General features: G+C 43.3%; 1 protein-coding gene across 5 annotated transcripts in view; it reads right to left on the reverse strand.

Annotated features, from left to right (window-relative positions):
- Positions 1–26927, reverse strand: part of CPLX2 (complexin 2) — a 391294-nt gene that overhangs the window by 199989 nt on the left and 164378 nt on the right. For 3 of the 5 annotated variants that reach the window (XM_077326365.1, XM_077326366.1, XM_077326368.1), the window contains one exon: positions 24152–24194. The exons of the other annotated variants lie outside the window; for them this stretch is intronic. The gene's annotated coding sequence lies outside the window, so the exon portion shown is untranslated. The remainder of the gene's footprint in view (positions 1–24151; positions 24195–26927) is intronic. 5 annotated transcript variants of the gene reach the window in all.

Raw genomic sequence — 26927 nt, forward strand, 5'->3', positions numbered from 1 at the left:
TGTGGCGAGCCCAAGGTCACCCGTTCTAATTGTTCCAGTTGATATGTTGTTGTTATTGTTATACTGTTATATTGATTTTGATAGTGTTCTATGTGAATGTTCAGAATGTTTTATGTAAACAACCCAGAGCCGTAGGGAAGGGCGGTATAAAAATATAAATAAATAAATAAATAAATAAATAAATAAATAAATAAATAAATACATACATACATACATACATACATACATACATACATACATACATACATACATACATACATACATACATACAATAATAGCTTTTCACCAAGGGTCTCCTTTTGAAATGCTTCTGCTGAACTACCAGTTAAGAGAGAAAAGTTTCTGAACAGGAACAGCTTATTTTCCTGCTTTGGATCTTTAGGGTTGATCCAGAATTATGGGGAACTGTGTCTGAAAATGTAGGCTCTGGCAGACCAGAGCTTGTTTCCAGCTTCTGGCTTGAAGATCATGGATGGAGTACAGCAACAAGGAAAGAGTCTCTTCTTTCAGGAAGATCTGCTAACTCTCCATAATGGTGCAGCCAAGATCTTTCCTCCCTACCAATTGACATTAGAAGAGCAGCAGACATTTGAACCTAGAGGACAATTCACATTTGGGTCCAGTTTGAAACTTGCACCCTTTCTACAGGACTTCAGGATGGCTTGAATAATCTGGCACTGTATGCTGGACCTTAGGGGTTTAAACAGACGAGACAAAGAACACACACTTTGTTCTATCCATAAAATACAAACTGCATTCTAGTGTAATTTACCTTAGGGAAAGATCTGCGCAATTTCATACTTCAACATGGACTCAGTTTTGCTATTTGAGACTAACCCCAACCCTGCTTTCTGTTGCTAGCATTTCCTTTAAAATAGTGGTCCCCAACCTTTTTCAGGCTGGGGAACAGAGGGCAGGGAGAGGGAGGCCCGAGGACCGGGGGGAGAAAGAGGCACGGGTACTGTGGCGCTGGCGGGCACAAACACGCAGGCGCGACAACGCAAACGTGCAGGTGCGGCAGCTCCACACCTGTGCATTTGCACCCGCCTGCGCCAGCGCCCCCCCTGCAGCGTGGCACCCACTGCGCCACGGCCCGGGAGCAATCGGCCACCAAAGCTCCATGGCCCGGTACTCGTTCGCAGGCCAGGGGTTGGGGAAGACTGCTTTAAAACATGCCTTTTAAAGCTGTGAATTTTTTCTTTAAAATGGCAATGGCAAGGCAGGGATTCCGCAAAAGGTCTGTAGAGAGCATACTGAAAGGTGGGTTTGGGGGCATCAACTCTTTAAGTTGGTAGTATTATCCCTTGGCTTCTCTTCTAAATGAAGTGAATGGTCAGGTAGGGCCAACTAGATGGTTGGAAGCTGACAACGAGAGGCAGAAGTGAAATGTGATAAAATTGCTTGCCTTGGATACACCCCATAACCCTCATCTTTTCCCAGTGTCTGCACAGAGATGACTAATGTAGGAGGGAAGACAAAAGCAGCCATAGGCAGTGGGCTTGACAGCTGGATGGATGGATGAAAAAGGGGAATTTATGCAGTTGTGAAGGGTGATGTTGTATTTTCTAGGAGTAGGACATGTGACCTTGAGATGTACAAGAGCTATAAGGCCCATTCTTTCCAAATGATGGATTATGACACATCAACAAAAACTGATGAACATGACTGAGAGAAAAAGAACTGTGAATATTTACTTGTAAACTGCACAAGCAGGATATTGTATCTGCAAAGATTCCCTGACAAATAGGATAGCCTGACCCTTCAGCTTTTAGGACAAAATTATTTTAATGGTGAGAAAGTAACCAGAAGCATCTCTCTGGGCAAAACTCTGCATTCAGTGCCTTTGAAAAATTCTGGAAAGTCATAGTGACTGTGGGAAATAAACTCTGAATGGAACCAAAGCTGAAGATAATTCTAGGCCAATCCCAACCTCATTAGGTTCAGGTGGACCAGAATTACCTCATGTGCTCAAGAACCATTAAAAGACTTAGCCATTTTCTCTCTCAAAGACATTTTGTATTTTGAACAGTCAAATCCCTCCTCACATCAGCCACTAATATGTGAATGCTTCACTTACTTTAATGATTCTAACTGCAGATGAACCAGCAAAGTAGATAAGAACCATTATCTTCAATTTGCTCATGGAAATCCAAAGAATTGGCAGGTTGCTTTTCAAATGCAGAGATTACTCTCAAGTGTGTCCTTTCCCTTGGTTTTTAAAAGCTGGCAGGTGGCCAGTGGTCTGGGTTTTCAAAAGACTTCAGCTTCAAGGTAACAAATATGTTCAAATGACCTGCCTATCCTCATTTATTTAGAGCTGTTGCTACCTATTACAAAGAAATCAGCCACTGCCCACTTGCAAATGTCAGTTTACCCACAGTTTAGGATGTGGTGTATGTGAGTTAATCTTATATGGGCATATGTCGCCTTGTACTAGGATCTGACAGAGCATGTCTGCATTATATTTTGGTAAGAAACATTTGCATTCGACTTTGATAGCAGGTTTTGAATCCAAGAAACTTCTTTGCCTTGGCCTCTGTTTCAGGATTACATACTGAGACCGTGACAAAAGCCAAACATAATCCAGGCACCCAGAAACTTCCTCCTTGGAGAATCCTTTCTAAAGAGGCACCTACTGAAATATCATTCCCTCCTGGCTTCTTTCTCAGAGCAGAACAGTCATGAAAGCTGCCTCTGTCCTCAGAAAGAACCATCAGGTTAAATTCTCCCATGGTTAGGGGGCTGGGAGCTGGGCAAACTTTGTTCTGTGAGTAGTCCCCACCCCTCATCCAAAACACTTGCTCAGTTATAATCCTGTGATTAAGAAACACATTTTGCTGCTGCCTCTCCTGCCTCCCCCATGATCATTACTTATGGATTAGCTCTTTTCAATGCATCGCATGGGTTAATGAGTTCCAAATGATTTCAGAGCGCACAGAGTGAGACTAGGCTGCCCAGCTAGAAGAGCACTCAGGGCTGTGTGCCCAGGCACTAAGTTCTAGGCTTGTTAGTTAGAGAGATCAGTGCCTTGGGTAATGGGCAAGAAGAAGAAAGGATGGCAAGAGTTGGTGGATGAGGTGAAGGAGGTGGGGACCCTAGGGGGAAGTGACCATGTCCTCATAGAATTCCTTTTGAGATGGGGAGCCAAGGAAGCTTGTAGCCAGACGCGGATGTTGGATTTTCGTAGGGCAAACTTTAATAAACTCAGAGACATGATGAGTGTCATACCATGGACGAGAATGCTGGAAGGGAAGGGAGCATGTGAAGGGTGGGCGCTACTCAAACAAGAGCTATTGCATGCTCAATCAATGACTATTCCAGAAAGACGAAAACACTGCAGGAGCTCTAAGAAGCCTATTTGGATGAACAGAGAACTTCAAGAGGAACTAAGAAAGAAAAGGAAAATGTTCAGGAAATGGAGGGAAGGACAGAGCTCTAAAGAAGAGTACCTACAGGTTACTAGGCACTGTAGATCAATCATCAGAAAGGCCAAAGCTGAGAGTGAGCTAAGATTGGCCAGGGAAGCCCATTGTAACAAGAAAAGATTTTTCAGTTATGTGAGGAGCAAACGTAAAGTCAAGGAGGCAATAGGCCCAATGTTGGGTGCAGATGGACAAACTCTAACGAAAGATGCAGAGAAAGCAGAAAGGCTTAGTGCCTATTTTACATCAGTTTTTTCCCACAGGTCAAAGTGTTTAGGCACATCTAGAGATGGCTGTAGCCAAAGGATAGTGTCTGGGTGGCAGGTTAGCATGGATAGAGAGGTTGTCGAGAGGCATTTAGCTGCACTGGATGAGTTCAAATTCCCTGGTCCAGATGAAATGCACCCGAGAGTACTCAAAGAACTTTCCAGAGAACTTGCACAGCCCTTGTCCATCATCTTCGGAACCTCTTTAAGGACTGGAGATGTCCCGGAGGACTGGAAAAGAGCAAACGTTATTCCGATCTTCAAAAAAGGGAGGAAGGATGACCCGGGAAACTACAGACCAGTGAGTCTGACCTCTGTTGTGGGGAAGATAATGGAGCAGATATTAAAGGGAGCGATCTGCAAACATCTGGAGGACAATTTGGTGATCCAAGGAAGTCAGCATGGATTTGTCTCCAACAGGTCCTGCCAGACCAACCTAGTTTCCTTTTTTGACCAAGTAACAGGTTTGCTGGATCGGGGAAATTCGGTTGATGTCATTTACTTGGATTTTAGTAAAGCTTTTGACAAGGTTCCCCATGATGTTCTGATGGATAAGTTGAAGGACTGCAATCTGGATTTTCAGATAGTTAGGTGGATAGGGAATTGGTTAGAGAACCGCACTCAAAGAGTTGTTGTCAATGGTGTTTCATCAGACTGGAGAGAGGTGAGTAGCGGGGTACCTCAGGGCTCGGTGCTCGGCCCGGTACTTTTTAACATATTTATTAATGATCTAGATGAGGGGGTGGAGGGACTACTCATCAAGTTTGCAGATGACACCAAATTGGGAGGACTGGCAAATACTTCGGAAGATAGAGACAGAGTTCAACGAGATCTGAACACAATGGAAAAATGGGCAAATGAGAACAAGATGCAATTTAATAAAGATAAGTGTAAAGTTCTGCATCTGGGTCAGAAAAATGAAAAGCATGCCTACTGGATGGGGGATACGCTTCTAGGTAGCACTGTGTGTGAACGAGACCTTGGGGTACTTGTGGATTGTAAACTAAACATGAGCAGGCAGTGTGATGCAGCGGTAAAAAAGGCAAATGCCATTTTGGGCTGTATCAACAGAGGGATCACATCAAAATCACAAGATGTCATAGTCCCATTGTATACGGCACTGGTCAGACCACACCTGGAGTACTGTGTGCAGTTCTGGAGGCCTCACTTCAAGAAGGACGTAGATAAAATTGAAAGGGTACAGAGGAGAGCGACGAAGATGATCTGGGGCCAAGGGACCAAGCCCTATGAAGATAGGTTGAGGGACTTGGGAATGTTCAGCCTGGAGAAAAGGAGGTTGAGAGGGGACATGATAGCCCTCTTTAAGTATTTGAAAGGTTGTCACTTGGAGGAGGGCAGGATGCTGTTTCTGCTGGCTGCAGAGGAGAGGACACGCAGTAATGGGTTTAAACTTCAAGTACAACAATATAGGCTAGATATCAGGAAAAAGTTTTTCACAGTCAGAGTAGTTCAGCAGTGGAATAGGCTGCCTAAGGAGGTGGTGAGCTCCCCCTCACTGGAAGTCTTCAAGCAAAGGTTGGATACACACTTTTCTTGGATGCTTTAGGATGCTTAGGGCTAATCCCGCGTTGAGCAGGGGGTTGGACTAGATGGCCTGTATGGCCCCTTCCAACTCTATGATTCTATGATTCTATGGCCAAAAGGGTGAGCACAGAGTGGTGCTGGCTAAGGATGATCATCTGGCAAGTCAAACTAAGGGAGCAAAGGCATGGACAGGGTGCTGAAGGGTGAGGTGACCGAAATGGGAAGTGCATGCTAGATTACTAGAGAGAGAACTGTGTAGGAAGGAAGAGCACAAGCCTCCTGCTTGTAGCCTGAATTCTTGGAAAGGTGATTCGGTTTACAAAATGGTTCATGACATTATGAAACCAAGGTGTGTTTTTTTTTTATGTAATCTGGAAAAAGAACTGGATGTCTCAGGCTGGTCTCTTTGGATCTTGGAATCTAAGAGCAGGGCCATCTTATAGGGCTGATTCTGCACTTACTTTGTTTATTCCGTTGTGGATCCTGCAGTATTTAGATCAATTTGAACTCGGGTATTTCTCTTCAATGGGGGGGGGGGCATTGAAACAGAAAAGTGTTGTGCACATAGAATCATAGAGTTGGAAGGGGCCATACAGGCCATCTAGTCCAACCCCCTGCTCAATGCAGGATCAGCCCAAAGCATCCTAAAGCATCCAAGAAAACTGTGTACCCAACCTTTGCTTGAAGACTGCCAGTGAGAGGGAGCTCACCACCTCCTTAGGCAGCCTATTCCACTGCTGAACTACTCTGACTGTGAACATTTTTTTCCTGATATCAAGCCTATATCGTTGTACTTGTAGTTTAAACCCATTACTGCGTGTCCTCTCCTCTGCAGCCAACAGAAACACCATCCTGCCCTCCTCCAAGTGACAACCTTTCAAATACTTAAAGAGGGCTATCATGTCCCCTCTCAACCTCCTTTTCTTCAGGCTGAACATTCCCAAGTCCCTCAACCTATTTTCCTAGGGCTTGGTTCCTTGGCCCCAGATCATCCTCATCGCTCTCCTCTGTACCCTTTCAATTTTATCTATGTCCTTCTTGAAGTGAGGCCTCCAGAACTCCACACAGTACTCCAGGTGTGGTCTGACCAGTGCCATATACAATGGGACTATGACATCTTGTGATTTTGATGTGATGCCTCTGTTGATACAGCCCAAAATGGCATTTGCCTTTTTTACCGCTGCATCACACTGCCTCCTCATGTTTAGTTTACAATCCACAAGTACCCCAAGGTTCAGACACAGTGTTACCTAGAAGCGTATCCCCCATCTCGTAGGCATGTTTTTCATTTTTCTGACCCAGATGCAGAACTTTACACTTATCTTTATTAAATTGCATCTTGTTCTCATTTGCCCATTTTTCCATTGTGTTCAGATCTCGTTGAACTCTGTCTCTATTTTCTGGAGTATTTGACAGTCCTCCCAATTTGGTGTCATCTGCAAACTTGATGAGTAGTCCTTCCACCCCCTCATCTAGATCATTAATAAATATGTTAAAAAGTACCGGACCGAGCACCGAGCACATTATTAGGGAAGCTCAGAATGGAGGGGGAGGGGGAGTCAAGCACAGCAGGAGCCTCTTTTTTTTTCTTGAAGGTGGGGGGAGAGAGGATTGGAGACAGCAGAGGAGGGAGAATAAATCCAAGAGGCAAATCTTTGCTGAGAGAAGTTGGGGCTTCTGGAGCTTCTGCTGAGGGAAGTTAGGGCTTCCCCTTTAAGGGAAGCCTTGCAACCTGGGAATAAGAAAGCCTTTGAACTGACACCCTCACCAATCAGGGCTTTTCTACAGCATTGGAGGCTTGGGGAAAGCTGCATCTTTACCCATGCCGATTTTTCAAATATCAAGGGTTATATCCCTTCCAGGATATTGTGGGGGAATGGTAGGGTCACTCCGGATCAATCATGCTTGTCGCAGGTTGATTTAAATGGGCCAAAATCAAAATGGAAATCACATTAAATGGAGACAGCAGGGATTTAATAGACTTGGGATTGGAATAAAAGCTCTGAGCAGATGCAGCCTAGGTCAGGTTAGTATTTGAATAGTAGACCAACAAAGAAGTCCCGGGTCATGAGGCATAGGCAGGCCGTGGCAAGCAACCTTTGAACAATCTCACCTTGAAAATCTTATGGGGTTGCCACAAGTCAGCTGTGAACTGATGGCCCTGGACACATACAAACACTCTGGAAAAAGCATACTCAGTTCAGAGGAATGGACTGCCAGCAGAGTGAGGAGAGCTTTCTCCCATGCTTGTTAGAGACCTGCATAAATATTGCAGGTAGCTGATCCTGGGGAAAGGGAGATCCACAACAAACAGTCATGATGATGGGAATTGGGGTTGACAAGAAGATATGCAGAGCGCTGAGGCTCTGAGCATATAAAGTGTGCCAAATCATTTAGCTCTATGCTGTTCACACACTCTGGTGAGGACTTTTCTAGCACCGCTGCTGCTGGAGAACTGCAGAAGCTGGGGACTGAATTTGGGGACTCTTGCATGGAAACCATGCTCTCTGCCACAAAGCTATGGGTTTTCTGCTTCATTCTCTGGACTTTCAATTGTCACAGCAAATGTATTTTGGACTTAGCTCTATAAACATATGAGCCAGAACACTTTAACTTAGAATCATAGAATCACAGAGCTGGAAGGGACCTTTAGGGTCCTCTAGTCCAGTGGTCCCCAACCCCCGGTCCGGAAACCAGTACTGGTCCATGGATCAGTCGGTACCGGGCCGTGGCTCCTCCTCGTCTTCCTCCCTGGCTGCTGCCTCAGGGGCTGGCCCTGCCATCCTGCCACTGGCTCACCTTTGGTGCTCTATGGCGACTGCCACGGCTGGGGCTCCCCCTCGGCATGGCACTGCGCAGCTCCTGCTGACAGCACCCTCCAGTGGGCGGCGGGAAGTCAGGGGCACTGGCGGGAAAGCAAGCAGAGCAGTGGCTCAGGAGGCAGTGTCCCTCGGCAAAAGACTACCCCCCCACGGGCCTCAGTAAAATTGTCAAGCATTGACCGGTTTCTGGTGATAAAAAGGTTGGGGACCACTGCTCTAGTCCAACTCCCTGCAGAATGCAGGAAACTCATAACTATCTGTCCACCCACAGTGACCCCAATCGCATGCCCAGATGTTGCCCTCCCCCCCTCAAAAAAAGAAGAATCTGTGGCCAGTCTGGCTTTGAAGAACTTCAACTCCTGACTCCAGAGCAGAGATCAGCTTTTCCCTGGACACTCAAGAAAGGTCCAAACACCACAGTCCCTTCCTGCCCACCCAGTCACAATTTGCTTAAGTTCACAGAATCAGCATTTCTGTCAGATAGCTATCTATCCTCTGCTTAAAAACTTCCAAGGAAGGAGAACCTGCCATCTCCTGAGGAAGTCTGTTCCACTGAGGAACTGCTATGTCAGGGACTTCTTATGAATATCTGGCTAAAATTTGTTTTGAATTAATTTCAACCCACAGGTTCTGGTCTGACCCTCTGGTGCAATAGAAAACAACTCTGCTCCTTCCTCTATATGACATCCTTTTGAGTACTTGAAGATGCCTGCTGTATCACAGTCATCTTCTCTCCAGGCTAAAAAGATTAAACTTCTGAAGGCTGAGTTTATGAGGGGCTTGTGGGGTGACTCTTCTTGAGTGCATATTATACCCTGCATTACAGTAGAAGACAAAGAGTTGTTTTTTATATACCTCTTTTCTCTACCAGGAGTCTCAAAGCAGCTTACAATCACCTTCCTTTTCCGCTCCCCACAACAGACACCCTGCTAGGTAGGAGACGCTGAGAGAGCCCTGATACCCTGTGATAGCAGCTCTATCAGTGTTGTGATAAGCCATACGTCACCCAGCTGGCTGCATGTGGAGGAGTGGGGAATCAAACCCGGCTCGCCAGATTAGAAATTGCCACTCTTAACCAGTACACCAAGTTGAATGCTCAGATCCGCCATTCCTTCCATTTCTTTACTGAGAGGAGCTCACTGACAGTATGTGGCTTTCCTGGGAGAAGTTCTTAGTGTTAGCACATGATGAATCCTTCCACGGATGTCACCAGCCTAATCCCTTTGCCTCTTTTGCAAACCTTTCCAAAGTTTTTTCTTATTTTAAGCACTTCATTTACTGTCCACCATTCTTGTTGAGATACAATTACAGAGTCATAGAAGTGATATAATGATGACCAGTATAATACATACAATAAACAAGGCAATTCAACTGGATCACGCTATTAAATAATGAAATTAAAAAACTGTTTATTGGATATAACAACATAGAAGGGAAAGAAAGAAAACAGCCCAAAGGCGTCTGTAGGCAATTAAAACCACAACCTTATCAAAAACATAAAAACTTGCCACATTGCTATTCCTTTTACAAAAATCTTGGAAACAATTCTGTTCTCTATATTCTGCAAAAAGATACAGGTCCTCATCAGGCCAGCCAGTCTACCAGGTAGGAGCTTCAACAGAAAATGCTCAAATATGGGAAGTTGTTTATTTTACCACTTTGCAAGGTGGCACCTCTTGAAGACTTTACTTACATGAGGGCAACTAGTGCAGGAGGGGTTGGCCGGGGTGGTACTGGGAGAAAGATACTAATAACACCCCTAGTTATCCTAGTCTCCCACTAGTAGGTCTCATGCTGCCACTGAGAGTTTAAGAAGAATGGCAATTTTAAGAGACCCAGATGTGCCACAGATACTAAAATGTGTCTGAGAAGAAGAAGAAGAAGAAGAAGAAGAGGAGGAGGAGGAGGAGGAGGAGGAGGAGGAGGAGGAGGAGTTGGTTCTTATATGCCACTTTTCTCTACCTGAAAGAGTCTCAAAGTGGCTTACAGTTGCCTTCCCTTTCCTCCCCCCACAATAGACACCCTGTGAGGTTGGTGAGGCTGAGAGAGCCCTGATATTACTGCTTAGCCAGAACAGCTCTATCAGTGCTGTGGCAAGCCCAAGGTTTTGTATAGTTCAAGGTTTGTATAGTTGTTGTATAGTTCAAACGCTGGCTACATATAGGAAGTGCAGAATCGAACTCAGCTCGCCAGATCTGAAGTCTGCACTCTTAACCACTACACCAAACTGACTCTCTCAAACTGGATCTCTGAGGAAATTACATGGCTTAATGATACTTTTGAGTTGTGGGGAACATGGCTGGTGGCTTCTCTCCAGGCTGGTCATAGTGGAGCCGATGGCATTTTAAGTCCCTGCTCCACAAGCCCTGGTGAAGTCGGAGGGGAAGCTTCATTTCCTATTGTATTAAAAATAATACAGCTGAGTAGAAATTCATTACAGATAAATGTGACAGCCGGGCAGAATTAAAGAGCCCATCGATCATTGCCTGACACATGCCTCTTTTGTTCCCAGGCTTGGTTCCTTAAGTCTTTCATTCTCAGCAGTGCCTCAGCTCATTAGGCGCACTGTCACCCTATATCTGTCATAAGATGATCCCAGTATTAGTAGCAGCGCCAGACTACTTGGGTCAGAACTGTGCTAGTACCAGCCAATGCCTTGTTTTGGACGTGGACTACATGTGGACCTTTTTGGTTCTGGGTCACATTATGTGTGAATGTGCATGAGAGTGTGTGTGGGGAGTGGTGGTGGTGTTACACAGGCTGAAAAGCTGCAAACCCTTCACAAGCAGGCTCACTGTAGCATTTAAAATCCATAACTTCAAAGAAAAGGCTGAAAAGGGCAGGCTGAGAGTACACAAGAGGCCAGAAAAGGTATTTTTGAGTTTTATTCAACAGCTATTTTTGAGTTTTATTACAAAGAAACTTCAAGAACAGACTGGAAAAAGAAATTGATGAACTGCAGGTTATTATAACACTTAGAACAATGGAACCCCCAGGACTCAATGGGGATATTGGTTTCTTATTTCACTACATATGCTAATCTGCATTCTTAACAATCTCCCAGAAATGTCAAATGTCCTATGTTAGCTTTTATTTGGAAGAATTGATTTGAACTAGGAATATAACAATGAATAGTCAAATGTAATGTAATTTGGAATTGTGGATTTATATGTTTGTCTCTGGTCTGCGAATAGAGAAGGTTTTCCTCAGACAAATACTCCATATCAAAGAAGATGATGACCTAAGATGCTTCCATGCTTGACAGACAACAAAAGGAGTGTAAACACAAGATTTCAGGTAATTGCTGTCTTCAATTAACTATATATGTGCTCATTACTCTCCCATTTAAACATACCATACTTATTGTGCCCACTATGTTTTCCTCTGAAATTCAATTCCCTAGAACTGAATCCAAGCAAATCCAATTAACTTAATGAGCTCCCCCTCACTGGCAGTCTTCAAGCAAAGGTTGGATACACACTTTTCTTGGATGCTTTAGGATGCTTTGGGCTGATCCTGCGTTGAGCAGGGGGTTGGACTAGATGGCCTGTATGGCCCCTTCCAACTCTATGATTCTGTGATTCTATAGTTATCTCTGGAATATGCTAAACGTTTTCATTATGCTACATTATTTACCGTTTACATTTTGCCTATAAGTATGATTACTTCCATTCCAAGCCATTGCATCTGAGGGAGTATGCTTGGTCTTAAAAGTTCCATTGGACTCAAAATTTGTTCTGCTGTTTCAAACCAACACAGCTACCCACTTGAATCTACCTTTAAAAAGAATTGTATTGAGGGTAGCATTCATGGTGCATTCCACCAGTCAGGCAGAAGCAGTGACTGACAGCACTTTGTGCCTTTTAACCTGTTCTGCTAGTCCCCCTTTTTGTCATGGTGGTGTGGCACACAGGGAGGTAGTAAGGATGTTGAGTGGGTGGGGAAAAAGCATTTAACATTCATGTGAACAGACAGAGAGTTTTTCCAGCAGATTAGGGATTTGGCTCTGTCTTGCAACCTGTTCAGATGGAGATTGAAAAGGTTAGTGTCATCCCGACCCCCCCCCCAGCCCAGTTTAAAAGCTCATAAGCATAGTCGTTTTGATATAGAAGGAAACCTCAATGCAGGATAAGGTCTGCGGGTTTAAAAATTCAAAGTGTTTTTTTTCCCCAACAGGCTATGAAAATGGAGCGAACTTTGGCAGACTTGTCATGTAGAAAATATTCCGGCAATTCCTGGCTAACTGTAAACTGAAACATGGTATTTTGTAAGGACATATATTTATGTTATAGTTATATTTGTGCATAGTTGACTATAAATACCCACCATTTCCCTTCTCTATCCAGAAAAACAAACTTATTTTTTTGTGGTGTTAAATCTCTGTCGTCTTCCTAGAAATTTAGGATTTCGTCAAGGCAGGAGAGAGGGTGCCTCAGGAACACCATCATCATTTTACCTGACAGGTAGCAAACTTTAAAAGATGCCAAGCACTTGCAGGCCAATCCATTACTACTTATCTATCCTCTCTGCATGAGGTGCTTGGTGTGTATATCAAAGAAGTATGGTGTCGGTGGTAGTCCTCAAGTATTTCTAAAACTACGGCATGCTATCATCTCTAAGATAGTGACAATGTATTGTGTCGGGGCTTTTCCCACATAAATTTACTGCCCACTCATGTCTCTCCAGCCCACCACATAAGCATTAGAGGGAACTGAATATCAAACAGCAGACACAACTCAACTTTCTTCTATTCTCAGTTTTCTCAGGAGGGAAACCGCATGCTGAATTCTCTACTACTGGCTTAAATGTGCTTAACACAGGCAGGATCATGACCCCACTCCCCTGTTGATGATAGCTTAAATGTAAAATTTTAGAAGAGATTAGAGTTGTCTCTTATTAAAGATTTTCATTAAATCCTTTGATGTCTCCCAAATTCCAGCCACCATCTGATCTGTTTGCACGAAATGGTGATAGTTTGCCTGGGGAACCAGCTTGCTTATAAATACATATGATGGTGGAGAAAAAGTCTGTTGCCGTCAGGCGGCTGCTCCCTGCCAGACGGCCTGACACGTCGAGAGGCGCGAAGCGTCTCTGACGCGTCAGGCTGCCGCCACACCGGCAATTGCGGCCTGCCAAATCGGGGCCGCACGCGGCCCCACTAGCACCCGCTGTATTCCAGGTACAGCGGGCTTGATTACTAGTCATAGAATAATAGAGTTGGGACCTCATGGGTCATCAAGTCCAACCCCCTGCACTATGCAGGACACTCACAACCCTATCGCTCATTCACTGTGACCTGCCAACCCTTTGAACCATCACAGAATCAGCCTAGATGGCTATCTAGCCTCTGTTGAAAAATCTCCAAAGATGGAGAACCCACCACCTCCCGAGGAAGCCTGTTCCACTGAGAAAACCACTCTGTCAGGAACTTCTTCTGGATGTTTAGATGGAATTTCTTTTGAATTAATTTCATCCCATTGCTCCATCCTCTATATGGCAACCTTTTAAATACTTGAAGATGGTTATCAGAACCCTCTCAGTCGTCTCCACTCTAGGCTAAACAGACCAAACTCCCCCAACCTTTCTTCATACATCTTTGTCTCCAAACACCTCACCATCTTTGTTGCCCTCCTCTGGACACGTTCCAGTTTGTCAACATCCCTCTTCAACTGGGGTGCCCAAAACCGAACACAGTACTCCAAGTGAGGCTGAACCAAAGCAGAGTAAAGCGGTACCATCACCTCCCGTGATCTGGACACGATACTTGGTTTGATACAGCCCAAAATCCCATTTGCCTTTTTAGCCACTGAGTGACACTGCTGACTCATCTTCAATGTATGGTCTACTAAGACTCCTAGATCCTTTTCGCACATGCTACTGCCAAGACAAGTCTCCCCCATCTTATATTGGTGTATTTGGTTTTTCCTAACTTAAAGTAGAACTTAACATTTGCCCCTATTGAATTTCATTTAATTAATCATTAATCCACTTATTGAGCCTATCAAGATAATCCTGTATTCTGTTGCTGTCTTTTGTTGTGTTTGTTACCCCTCCCAGTTTAGTATCATCTGCACATTTAATAAGTAACCCCTCTACTCCCTCATCCACATCATTTATAAATATGTTGAACAACACATGCCCCAGGACAGATCCTTGGGGTACTCCACTTGTCACTCTTTTTCAAGAAGATGCTGAACCATTAACAATTTGGGTATGATTTGTCAACCAGTTAATGAACTACCTGACAGAATTAGGATCCATACCGCATTTTACCAACTTTTGAACAAGAATATAGAATTATAGAATCATAGAATCAAAGATTTGGAAGGGGCCATACAGGCCATCTAGTCCAACCCCCTGCTCAATGCAGGATCAGCCCTAAGCATCCTAAAGCATCCAAGAAAAGTGTATATTCAACCTTTGCTTGAAGACTGCCAGTGACTTCTTGAAGTGAGGCCTCCAGAACTGCACACAGTACTCCAGGTGTGGTCTGACCAGTGCCGTATACAATGGGACTATGACATCTTGTGATTTTGATGTGATGCCCCTGTTGATACAGCCCAAAATGGCATTCGCCTTTTTTACCGCTGCATCACACTGCCTGCTCATTATTATAATATTATTAAAAAAGATAAAAACATTCCAGCTATAAGAATCATTCTGGTTTTAAAACTCACACGCATTATCTCAAGGAACTGAGACTATCTCTACCTAAGTTGCTCCGAATCCAACCAGCTCTTCCTTGTTTTGATGGCTCTCCAAGCAAATCTGGCCACAACAGAAGTTATTTCTGTGCTTTTGTCTGACAACATGTCTGTGACTGCCTCTGAATTGGGCTTATTCTGTAGGGAAGGTATAAGTTCTCCCCTGAATTGATCGTATAGCCTACATTGGAGTAATACATGTTCAGATGTCTCAATGCTCCCATCCTGGCAGATGCATAAACGATCACAGGTGGGTATTTTTTTGAATAAGCCTTCCCTAAAAGCGGATGGGAGCATGTTATATCGTAAGAGAGTAAATGATCTCCTATGTTCTGGGAAAACAAGATAAGATAAATAAGGTAATGGCCTCAAATTATTAAGTGGAGGCATTGGAAAAAGTGGATTTTTTACTTGATTGAAATCCTGTTGGCGATGGATATCTAGGATTCTTTGTTTTATCGTTTCCTTTGCTCAGTTGAAACCCAGAGACAGTATTAATTGTTTGGATAGACCATATGAGCAAAGTTTTTTCTCAAGAGTGGATATCCACGGTACAACCAATGATTCAGACATCATTAGGTAAAGCAAACCCTTTGTGGGAAAAGGCAATTTTAACCAGTACATGGACGTACATATCCATATTCTGGTCTGGACAGAATACATTCCTGTTTCCACCCGGATTGAAGCATTGGAAATGCTGGTTGGTACATGGAGCAGGGATCTTAAAAATTTAGCCTGGGTCTTTTCTAGGCTGGAAATATTGGCATTTATACACAATGGGGCCCCATACATCATCTGTGCTAGAGGTTTTGCCTTGAACAGCTTAAGGGCTGCGGGAACATTACGCCCACCTTTGTGCCAGAAGAATTTCTGAATGGCACCTGAGCTTCTCTGGGCATTTGAGGAAATATATGATATATGGGAGTTTCTACGGCCATTTGATTGGAATAGTACTCCCAGATATTTGTAAAATCTGACCTGTTCTATGGGTGATGAATTGAGATGCCATGTATATGTTTTAGGTTTGTTACCAAAAACCATAATCCTTGTTTTTGAATGATTGACCTCTAGCTGGTTCAATCAGCAGTAAGTACCCAGTAGAACCAAGGCCCTTCTCATTCCATTTGCCATTCTTGATAACAGCACAGCGTCATCTGCATAGAGCAGTAGCGAGATATGTTTGTTAGCTAATCTGGGGGGATTTAATTCACTATTCTGAAAATGTTCAACCATATCATTTATAAAGATGTTACACAGTAGGGATAGCCTATATTTATAATCAATTGCATCGGGAATTACTGTTTTCCATCTTTACTGACGTAAGGGCTACTTTAAGACAAGAAGAAGAAGAAGAAGAAGAAGAGTTGGTTCTTATATGCCGCTTTTCCCTACCCGAAGGAGGCTCAAAGCGGCTTACAGTCGCCTTCCCATTCCTCCCCCCACAACAGACACCCTGTGGGGTGGGTGAGGCTGAGAGAGCACTGATATCACTGCCCGGTCAGAACAGTTTTATCAATGCCGTGGCGAGCCCAAGGTCACCCAGCTGGTTGCATGTGGGGGAGCACAGAATCGAACCTGGCATGCCAGATTACAAGTCCGCACTCCTAACCACTACACCAAACAAGGCAAAGTAAAGGAATTCCATTTGGATAAAAATAAGAATTTATCCCATATTATTGCCAAATATGCAAGACTAGCAGTTAAATGTAGAAGAGCCTGGCTAAATATCTATAAGGGTTAGGACGGATTTATTGGATACATGAAGTATTTTGGAAATATTAATCATAGAATCATAGAATCATAGAGTTGGAAGGGGCCATACAGGCCATCTAGTCCAACCCCCTGCTCAATGCAGGATCAGCCCTAAGCATCCTAAAGCATCCAAGAAAACTGTGTATCCAACCTTTGCTTGAAGACTGCCAGTGAGGGGGAACTCACCACCTCCTTAGGCAGCCTATTCCACTGCTGAACTACTCTGACTGTGAACATTTTTTTCCTGATATCAAGCCTATATCGTTGTACTTGTAGTTTAAACCCATTACTGCGTGTCCTCTCCTCTGCAGCCAACGGAAACAGCATCCTGCCCTCCTCCACGTGACAACCTTTCAAATACTTAAAGAGGCCTATCATGTCCCCTCTCAACCTCCTTTTCTCCAGGCTGAACATTCCCAAGTCCCTCAACCTATCTTCTTAAGGCTTGGTCCCTTGGCCCCAGATCATCCTCGTCGCTGTCTTCTGTACCCTTTCAATTTTATCTACATCCTTCTTGAAGTGAGGCCTCCAGAACTGCCCACAGTACTCCAGGTGTGGTCTGACTAGTGCCGTATACAATGGGACTATGACATCTTGTGATTTTGATGTGATGCCCCAGTTGATACAGCCCAAAATGGAATTTGCCTTTTTTACTGCTGCATCACACTGCCTGCTCATGTTTAGTTTACAATCCACAAGTACCCCAAGGTCCCGTTCAGACACAGTGTTACCTAGAAGCGTATCCCCCATCTCGTAGGCATGTTTTTCATTTTTCTGACCCAGATGCAGAACTTTACACTTATCTTTATTAAATTGCATCTTGTTCTCATTTGCCCATTTTTCCATTGTGTTCAGATCTCGTTGAACTCTGTCTCTATTTTCTGGAATATTTGCCAGTCCTCCCAATTTGGTGTCATCTGAAAACTTGATGAGTAGTCCTTCCACCCCCTCATTTAGATCATTGAAATGGAGGGAAGTACAGAGCTTTAAAGAAGAGTACCTAAAGGTTACTAGGCACTGTAGATCAATCATCAGAAAGGCCAAAGCTGAGAGTGAGTTAAGATTGTCCAGGGAAGCCGATTGTAACAAGAAAAGATTTTTCAGTTATGTGAGGAAATGTAAAGTAAAGGAGGCAATAGGCCCACTGTTGGATGCGGATGGACAAACTCTAACGGAAGATGCAGAGAAAGCAGAAATGCTTAGAGCCTATTTTACATCTGCTCAAAGAACTTTCCAGAGAACTTGTACAGCCCTTGTCTATCATCTTCGGGACCTCTTTAAGGACTGGAGATGTCCCAGAGGACTGGAAGAGAGCAAACATTATTCCGATCTTCAAAAAAGGGAGGAAGGATGACCCGGGAAACTACAGACCAGTGAGTTTGCCCTCTGTTGTGGGGAAGATAATGGAGCAGATATTAAAGGGAGTGATCTGCAAACATCTGGAGGACAATTTGGTGATCCAAGGAAGTCAGCATGGATTTGCCTCCAACAGGTCCTGTCAGACCAACCTGGTTTACTTTTTTGACCAAGTAACAGGTTTGCTGGATCATGGAAATTCGGTTGATGTCGTTTACTTGGATTTTAGTAAAGCTTTTGATAAGGTTCCCCATGATGTTCTGATGGATAAGTTGAAGGACTGCAATCTGGATTTTCAGATAGTTAAGTGGATAGGGAATTGGTTAGAGAGCCGCACTCAAAGAGTTGTTGTCAATGGTGTTTCATCAGACTGGAGAGCGGTGAGTAGCTGGGTACCTCAGGGCTCGGTGCTCAGTCTGGTACTTTTTAACATATTTATTAATGATCTAGATGAGGGGGTGGAAGGACTACTTATCAAGTTTGCAGATGACACCAAATTGGGAGGACTGGCAAATACTTCGGAAGATAGAGACAGAGTTCAACGAGATCTGAACACAATGGAAAAATGGGCAAATGAGAACAAGATGCAATTTAATAAAGATAAGTGTAAAGTTCTGCATCTGGATCAGAAAAATGAAAAGCATGCCTACTGGGTGGGGGATACGCTTCTAGGTAACACTGTGTGTGAACGAGACCTTGGGGTACTTGTGGATTGTAAACTAAACATGAGCAGGCAGTGTGATGCAGCAGTAAAAAAGGGGAATGCCATTTTGGGCTATATCAACAGAAGCATCACATCAAAATCACAATATGTCATAGTCCCATTGAATTCGGCGCTGGTCAAACCACACCTGGAGTACTGTGTGCAGCTCCAGAGGCCTCTCTTCAAGAAGGACATAGATAAAATTGTAAGGGTACAAAGGAGAGCGAGAAAGATGACCTGGGGCCAAGGGACCAAGCCTTATCAGTCAGTCAGTAACCTTTTATTGGCAAAAAATGTATAAGACATATAAAAATAGGGTTTAAAATTTCAACAAAATAGTAAAATGGGGTTACATAACGAAACAGATCTTAAAATGATTAAATAAACTATAAAAGATAAAATACAAGGTAGGCAGCATATTATAAAAGCATCTTAGTTAAAACTCTGGCAACTAAAATAGTTATCTCTGGGTCTTTGTCAGATAGCAGAAATTGCAAGGTCATAGATTTACTTACAGAAGGCTTGTTTCCCAGCAAGGCAACAAAGCTGTCATCCCGACACTGCTCATATAAGGGGCAATCTAACAAAATGTGTGAGACAGAGTCAGGGCAACCAGAACCACACGGACAGAGTCTCGCACGGTATGGGATATGCTGGAATCTTCCCTCTAAGACCTTTGAGGGGAAAGCATTCATTCGTGCCAGGAGAAAAGCTCTTCTCAGGGGTGGGACATCAAGGAGATGCAAATATGTAGGCATAATATTTCTCTGCATAATGATGCCAAAGAATGCTGCTGAGCAGACTCGAGGCTGGGTAGGTATGAGTTCCTGCTGCTCATGGTCTAATATTCTCTGTTTAATAATCCGGAAGATACATTTTTCTTCCAGTGGTAGTAGGGAGTTCAGATAGACGCCAATGGAGGCTAATTTTTGTTCAATAGCCTGGAACCATTGAAATTTAAGAGGGTCACTTTTTAGACAAGTTAAAAGGCTGCCAGTTTCTATTCTAAAAAACAGTCTGACCCAAAATTTAAAAGTAGCTATCCAGGCCCTTGTCTCTACCCTAATTTGGCCAAATTCTGCGCAAATAGCATGGTAGGAGACACAATTGGGAACCCCTGCAATTTGCCTATAGAAAGCAGATTGAACACCCTCAATAGATTTATTAAAGGCAGGAACCCATAAGGGGCATCCAAACAGGAGCTGGGACATTACTTTGGCCTTAAAAATTTTTAATTGCTGCAGGAATAAATTGGTTACCTTTTGCAGAGAAAAAGAACTGTTTTATCAAGGAAGATGAGGATTTGGCCAGATTGATAGCTCGTTGGCAGTGGAAGCTCCATTTCTGGTTATATTGGAAGGTAACACCTAGATACTTAAATGTTTTGACTTGTTCTATTGAAGTGCCTCCAATAGACCAAGTCATTGCATGCCAGCTCTTAGAGAAAACCAAAACTTTTGTTTTACCATAGTTAATTACTAACTTATTATCTTGGCAATATTGGTAAAAGGTGGATAAGTATCGTTGTAAGCCAACCCTTGTATATGAGAGTATTGTAGTATCGTCGGCATACAACAACAAAGGAATATGCTGGGAACCAAGTTTTGGGGGATGACCATTAATAGGTTCCAGTTTTTGCGCTAAATCATTAATGAATAAGTTAAACAACAAGGGGGCCAGAATACAGCCTTGCTTAACTCCAATGGTCATTGAGATCTTAGAGGTTAAGTCTCCCTTTGAAGAATACCGGACTTGGCAGGAGGTGGACACATAAAGTTTTTGGATGAGAAACACAAGTCTCGGTTCCATACTCATTAATCGCAATTTATTCTAGAGCATATCCCTATCTATCTTATCAAAGGCACTTTTAAGGTCTATAAAAGCTGTGTATAGCCTCTTACCATTTTGGGACGTATATTTCTCGGCCAGGCATGAGAGAGTTAAACAGTGATCTATAGTAGAGTTACCCTGCAAGAAACCAATCTGTTCAGGACCTATAATTCTTTGAGAGCGAGCCCAATCAGTTAGGCGCCGTTCGAGATGTTTTGCATAAATCTTACCTATAATTGATAATAAACTAATAGGTCTAAAATTATTAGGGTCATTATGGTCACCATTTTTAAACATGGGAACAATGATTGAATTCAACCAAGAACTTGGGACAATCCCATGTAAGTCAATTAAGGTAAATAAGTTGGCCAAGGGTGGAGCCCACCATTTAGGGTTGTTTTTTAGAAGTTCAGCTGATAGGGCATCCTGGCCTGGGACTTTGCCTATCTTAAGGCTCAGAATTAGTTCCTCTACTTCGTCAGGCAAAACTGGGGACCATCTAGGGACATTAGTTGGGATGGAGTCATTCAGCAGATTTTCTGGGGCTGCTGGGACATTAAATAGAGCAGAAAAATGATCAACCCAAACTTGGGGGGCAATAATAAGTTCTAAATTATCAGTCTTCCCCCTCAAGGGTCCTCTTACAGCTGACCAGAATGCTTTGGAATTTTTGGATTTAACAATGTCAAATAGGCGGGCCCAATTATCGTGAGCGTAAAGCCGTTTTTTCTCTCGGATAAGATAATTATACTGTTTTTTTTGTTCAAAGTAACTGTGGATAATAGTCTGATCCTCTGACGATTGGGCCTGTCTAAATAGCTCTCTCAGTTTTTTTTTTGAGATATGACATTCTTGGTCAAACCAGGAGGAATTGCTGCCTTTGTTACAGACTGGTTGTGCTTTAAGGCCACAAAGGTCAACTATCTGAGAATACAGCTCTACAGCAGTCATAGGTGAGCTTGAGTTAATTAAAGTCTCCTGGAGTTCTATCATTCTTTCAGATTCCAAAAGAGATGTGAACTCTTTCTCCATCTTAGCGGACCATCTAATCCGTTTCAAACAAGATTCAGTGGGAACTGCTGGTAGAGATTCACTGGGACTGCAAACATCTATCCCAGTATGATCCCAGTTTAGAGTCAGTGCAAGGTGGTCACTCTCAGTACGTGACTCTATAGAGAAAGAAGAAATATTTTGGAAGCAGTTAAAAGTGCATAATCCGTAATCAATCACACTCTGTCCTCGAGGGGACGTGAATGTGAAATCTGCAGATGTGAGACACTTGCTTTGACCATTTAATATCAGAAAATTGTGCTCTATACAGAATTCAGTTAATTTGATCCCTGCCTCGTTAATAACACTGTCCTTAGAGTTCCTCAAAGGCCAAATGGAGGGTAGTAAGTCCTCATCATCTTCCCCAAACCCCAACCTTGCAAAGATATCATTATTATTAGTGCCAATTCGAGCATTAAAATCTCCTAAAATAATGAATTGTGCTGAGGAGTGGTCCTTATATATTGAAAATATAAAATTAGAAAATTTGGCCCAGTTTTGGTTGAGAGTCAAATAATTCTGGGCAGGAGGGAGGTAAACATTAATTATTATTAGTGAGGAATTATTCCAGTGCAATAGGATGGCCATAGCTAAATTTTGGCAGCAGCCTAAAATAGAAGGGTTAGCAAGAGAGTCAATCTTCAGCAAGGTGGAAATGCCCGCTTTGTAACGTCCCTTGGGCTCATTTTTATAGGCTGGTAAGTTAAATGATGTAAATCCCTTGAGATGAATTTTTTCTTGAAACCGTTTCCTGGAGGAGAATACAATCAAAGGAGGTTAAGAATTCTGCAAAATCAGAGTCTCCGGATTTGTTTTTCCATCCAGCGATCTTCCAGGATGCTATCCGAAGTCTGGGATGGGAATGGTCTCCAAATAGTCAATCATTTCTTGCAGCTGGTTCTTCAGGTTGCGTCCACTGGGGAGAAGGATCAGAGTTGGTCTGAGTGAGCTCCTCCCCTTCTGGGGTCTTATGATCTTCCTGGAGAGATTTTGCTTGTGGAGATTTTCCTTCCACATTTGCATTAGTCTTTGGCGTATTATGGGATGAGGTGGAAGGTGAAGAATCTAACAACAGCTTCTTTTCTTCACTCATCTTATAAAGTTCCCTGGATGCAACGTGTGGTGTTTTATTTACTAATTCTGAAAATTCCTGGGCCAGAGATTTAGTATTGGATTGGTTGTTTTGTCTTTGGCTCAGCAAAGTACTAAGAATTATTCGTGAGTCCAACTCAAAATCTTCTCTGTGATCTGTTGGCTGTGATGAGGCCATGGGTCTTTCTATTCTCTTTCCTTGAGGATTTGCTTCAAGTTCATCTCTTGACCCCCTCGGTTTATTTTTTTCTTCCATTTCCGGGCCTTTAAATGGGTCTGGTTTCCTCACACTCACCTCCATTGCTGAACAGAAGGTGGATTCTAAAGCTGGCATTGAGTCAGGAGTTACTGGTCTCCCTTCACTTGTGTTTAGGGAGAGATCTAAGTCTATTTGGCTTTCTTTGTAGGTGCTATTCTTTGCTCTTAAAGTCTGAATAGTCTGTACAGGTGATAGGCTTAAATTCCTTGAACTTTTACTTAGATTTATTCTTGTACTCCGTTGATTTGTCAGCTTTGACTTCTTTAGATTTCCTTTTTGTAGGGAGGTTATTACTCCTTTCCTCCTACATATGTTGCTATTTGGTAGCTTTTTAGAAAAGGAGGTTGAGAGGGGACATGATAGCCCTCTTTAAGTATTTGAAAGGTTGTCACTTGGAGGAGGGCAGGATGCTGTTTCTGTTGGCAGCAGAGGAGAGGACACGCAGTAATGGGTTTAAACTACAAGTACAACGATATAGACTAGATATCAGGAAAAAAATTTTCACTGTCAGAGTCGTTCAGCAGTTCAATTTTATCTACGACCTTCTTGAAGTGAGCCCTCCAGAACTGCACACAATTCTCCAGGTGTGGTCTGACTAGTGCCGTATACAATGGGACTATGACATCTTGTGATTTTGATGTGATGCCCCAGTTGATACAGCCCAAAACAGCATTTGCCCTTTTTACTGCTGCATCACACTGCCTGCTCATGTTTCGTTTACAATCCAGAAGTACCCCAAGGTCCCGTTCAGACACAGTGTTACCTAGAAGCGTATCCCCCATCTCGTGGGTATGTTTTTCATTTTTCTGACCCAGATGCAGAACTTTACACTTATCTTTATTAAATTGCATCTTGTTCTCATTTGCCCATTTTTCCATTGTATTCAGATCTCGTTGAACTCTGTCTCTATCTTGTGGAGTATTTGCCAGGCCTCCCAATTTGGTGTCATCTGCAAACTTGATGAGTAGCACTTCAAAAATCTCTCCTGCCCTCACATCTACGCAGCCACTGATTCACCTCCATAATTTTCCTCTCCCCATGCATTCCTCTTCCCTTGACAGGCAAGATTGAAGAGAATACCAGTTGGGGGTTTTTCTGGGAATCTCTGACCTAATGTGAAACATTCAATTTTGGTTACAATTTTGGCCCAAATGCACACCCTAGTGGGATCACACCAAATAACTTGAAAAACAGTGGCCTCCTAGAATTTCTGCTCTTGACATACAATATAACAGATCACATAGCACAACACAGATTAGAAGCTTTCTGCACATCTTGCAGATCTACCAGAATAGGTTTGGGTAGAGAATGGGAAAGCACTGGTCCATAACCAGCAGCTTCAGTCCTTACCTTGGGCTCCACCCTGATGCTGATACTAGAAGGTTTGCAGACCCTGTGAAAGAAATAGAACAAAAAAACTAAAACAAATATCTGAGAAGGCCCATATCACTGTATAATTTTGTAGTGATATCCTATCCTACAAAGAATAACACACCCTTCTAGAATCAGAGTCCAGTAGCACCTTTAAGACCAACAAAGATTTATTCAAGGCGTGAGCTTTTGAGTACAAGCACCCTTCGTCAGACTTCGTCGTTAATCTGACGAAGGGTGCTTGCACTCGAAAGCTCACGCCTTGAATAAATCTTTGTTGGTCTTAAAGGTGCTACTGGACTCTGTTTTTATTGTGCTACTTCAGACCAACACGGCTACTCATTTGAATACACCCTTCTAGGTTCAGTAGAGTCAATGGATATAGAAAAGTGTAGCTTTGCTTAGGATGGTAGTTTCCCAGGGCTCCTTTCCACAGTACACATTCCTACAAGTCTTCTGGAATTGGCAGAAGATGCAACACGAGAAGCCTAAAGCTGGATCAGGCAAGTTCCATTGCTTCTTCACAGTTTAGGACTGCCAAGGTACAATGCTCCAGTGATATCAGAATTCTGAACTCATTACATACTTTTAAAAGCATGGATCCTAGTCTGTAATTTTACCCCCACCCCCAGCTTTCTACCTCCATTACCCAATCCTCTCCCCAATGTCTCTGTCTCTTTACTCTAAACTTCCCTCACTGCTAACTTTGTTGCTTCCTCACAGACTTGGGTTCTTTGATGTTATCTATACTTATGGAACCTGAAACCTTTGTTACTACAACCCTGTTCTTCCTGTAGCCCCAATGCCTGTGTACATTCTGTAACTGCACCAGTTCAACCAGTTGTTGGAGGCTTCACGGCCATGAGAGCAATGCAATATAGATGGCGGCTGGTCAAATGTGAATCTGCAGCATTTATTTGGTAGGCCAGTCTCAGGAAGATTTTGTGCCACAAAGAGAATCCTGCTTGGCCCTCCTGAGGCAGCCATTCTATAGTTGCTCCCACCGCCCTGTATCACAATTCCAAAGGTGCCTGCAGGCCCCTGCTCTAACCATGAAGTACCATACTGACTCCTCAGTGACAGTAGGGGCAGTAGATTCAAATTCTGCAATGAAGTTATTCTGACTGGAATGAGTAAACACAGTAAAGTTATTGAAAAATATTCCACTTGCAGATTTTGAATACGTTGGTTCCCAGAAGGCAGGCATTATTTACATTCAAAAATATTTATCCTTGGTTGTAGGATGCAACCCTCAATCCATGAGGAAATCTAGAGCACAGGATCTCAAGTACCATGCTGTCCTTCTTGGCTCCACTGAAACGATGCCAATGGGCAAAGCCTGCACTAGTCCAAGGCCCCATGAAAGCATGTGTGTGTGAGAGATGAAAAGAATTGATAATTTCCTCCTTAATTTGAGAAGAACACATTGATGTTTCGTCTTCTTTCCCAGGCCCTTTATGCTAAGGTGCCAGTGTGCAGCCCTGCTTGTTCCTGGAACAATCATCCAATGGGTAGAATGATAGGAGGTTTCCTTGGGAGGGGGGCAAACTATAGCTCTGCCAGCAAGGAGACAGCAATCCTAACGGAGACATGTTCTTTTTTTTTTGGCTTTTAGCTCAATTTACTTCATTAGGCTTCTTTGGCCTCAGCTCATTTAGGGAAGAATACGCTGTGCTGGGTATGAAAAGCTTATCACCCTCTTTTTTAAAAATAACCAAATGATTCCTTCTTGGGTGGGTGGACAAGGGCCCAGGTATCTTTGCAATCAGACTAACGGTAGAGGTTTTTGGTAAACGCTGGCTTGGATCCTACCAAAAATTGCCATGCAATGTAACTTCTCCACTGCACCTTCCTGCAGGAGCTCCAACACCCCACTCCAGAGTGCTTCAGGAACAGCATGGGGAATGGGGTGTGTGGGGGGAATCAATATGTATTAAAAGACTTCTTCTCTTGTCAGCCTGGGTCCCTGGGAGAGTTCAGGCTGCTGGGGGGAATCATTAAACATGTCACACATCAATGTGTGTGTGAGCATGTGTGTGCGTGTGTGTGTCTCACCCAGTGAGACAAAGAAGGGAATTGCTGTTAGTTCAAATGGGCTGAAAGAGGTTCCACCACCCCTTTAAAACTGTGACTGACTTTATGTCCAATCCATCCCAGGGAATGCTACCAACAGTATGACTGCCATTTCAAATATGAGCAAGAATAATTACAAAAGTCAGCAGGCTGACTCTGAATTTATACACTGCTGCCTTGGCTCCATTAATAGTTTACCAGGCATTAACACATTCTTCTTGGCTGTGTATTACTTCAGTGACTGCTCTAGGACTGTGCTAGAATTCAGACATATGTCTGCCATGCCCTGTATTTAATTAACCAAAATGCCAGCCTTATCTTTCCTTGTCTGATTTCTTGCCATCGATAGAGCAAGCCACTCTCTTCTGAAATACAAGGTCTGTGCTGTTAGTCCTTTGGCTTCTCCTCTGCCTCCAATTTCTTTTTCTGTCATGCAAATACCAAGATTGCGTTCCCTTTCTTATCACTTCTGTCTCCCAAGAAGGCTCTTCGCAGCTCTTCTGCACTACATTTTCATCCCGGGATTCTATGGCAGCATGAACTGTACTCTTTGAGGCAGTTATTTTCTTTCGTAGTTCCTAGTTCTCATGACCCCCTTCAAGGATTGCTGCCTTGCCGTGGCAAGGGGGCTTGTGTAGCTCAGTGAAGCTATGAGCTATGCAGTGTAGGGCTACCCAAGACG

This window comes from Paroedura picta, chromosome 3 (assembly GCF_049243985.1).
Source record: "Paroedura picta isolate Pp20150507F chromosome 3, Ppicta_v3.0, whole genome shotgun sequence".
NCBI lineage: Eukaryota > Metazoa > Chordata > Lepidosauria > Squamata > Gekkonidae > Paroedura > Paroedura picta.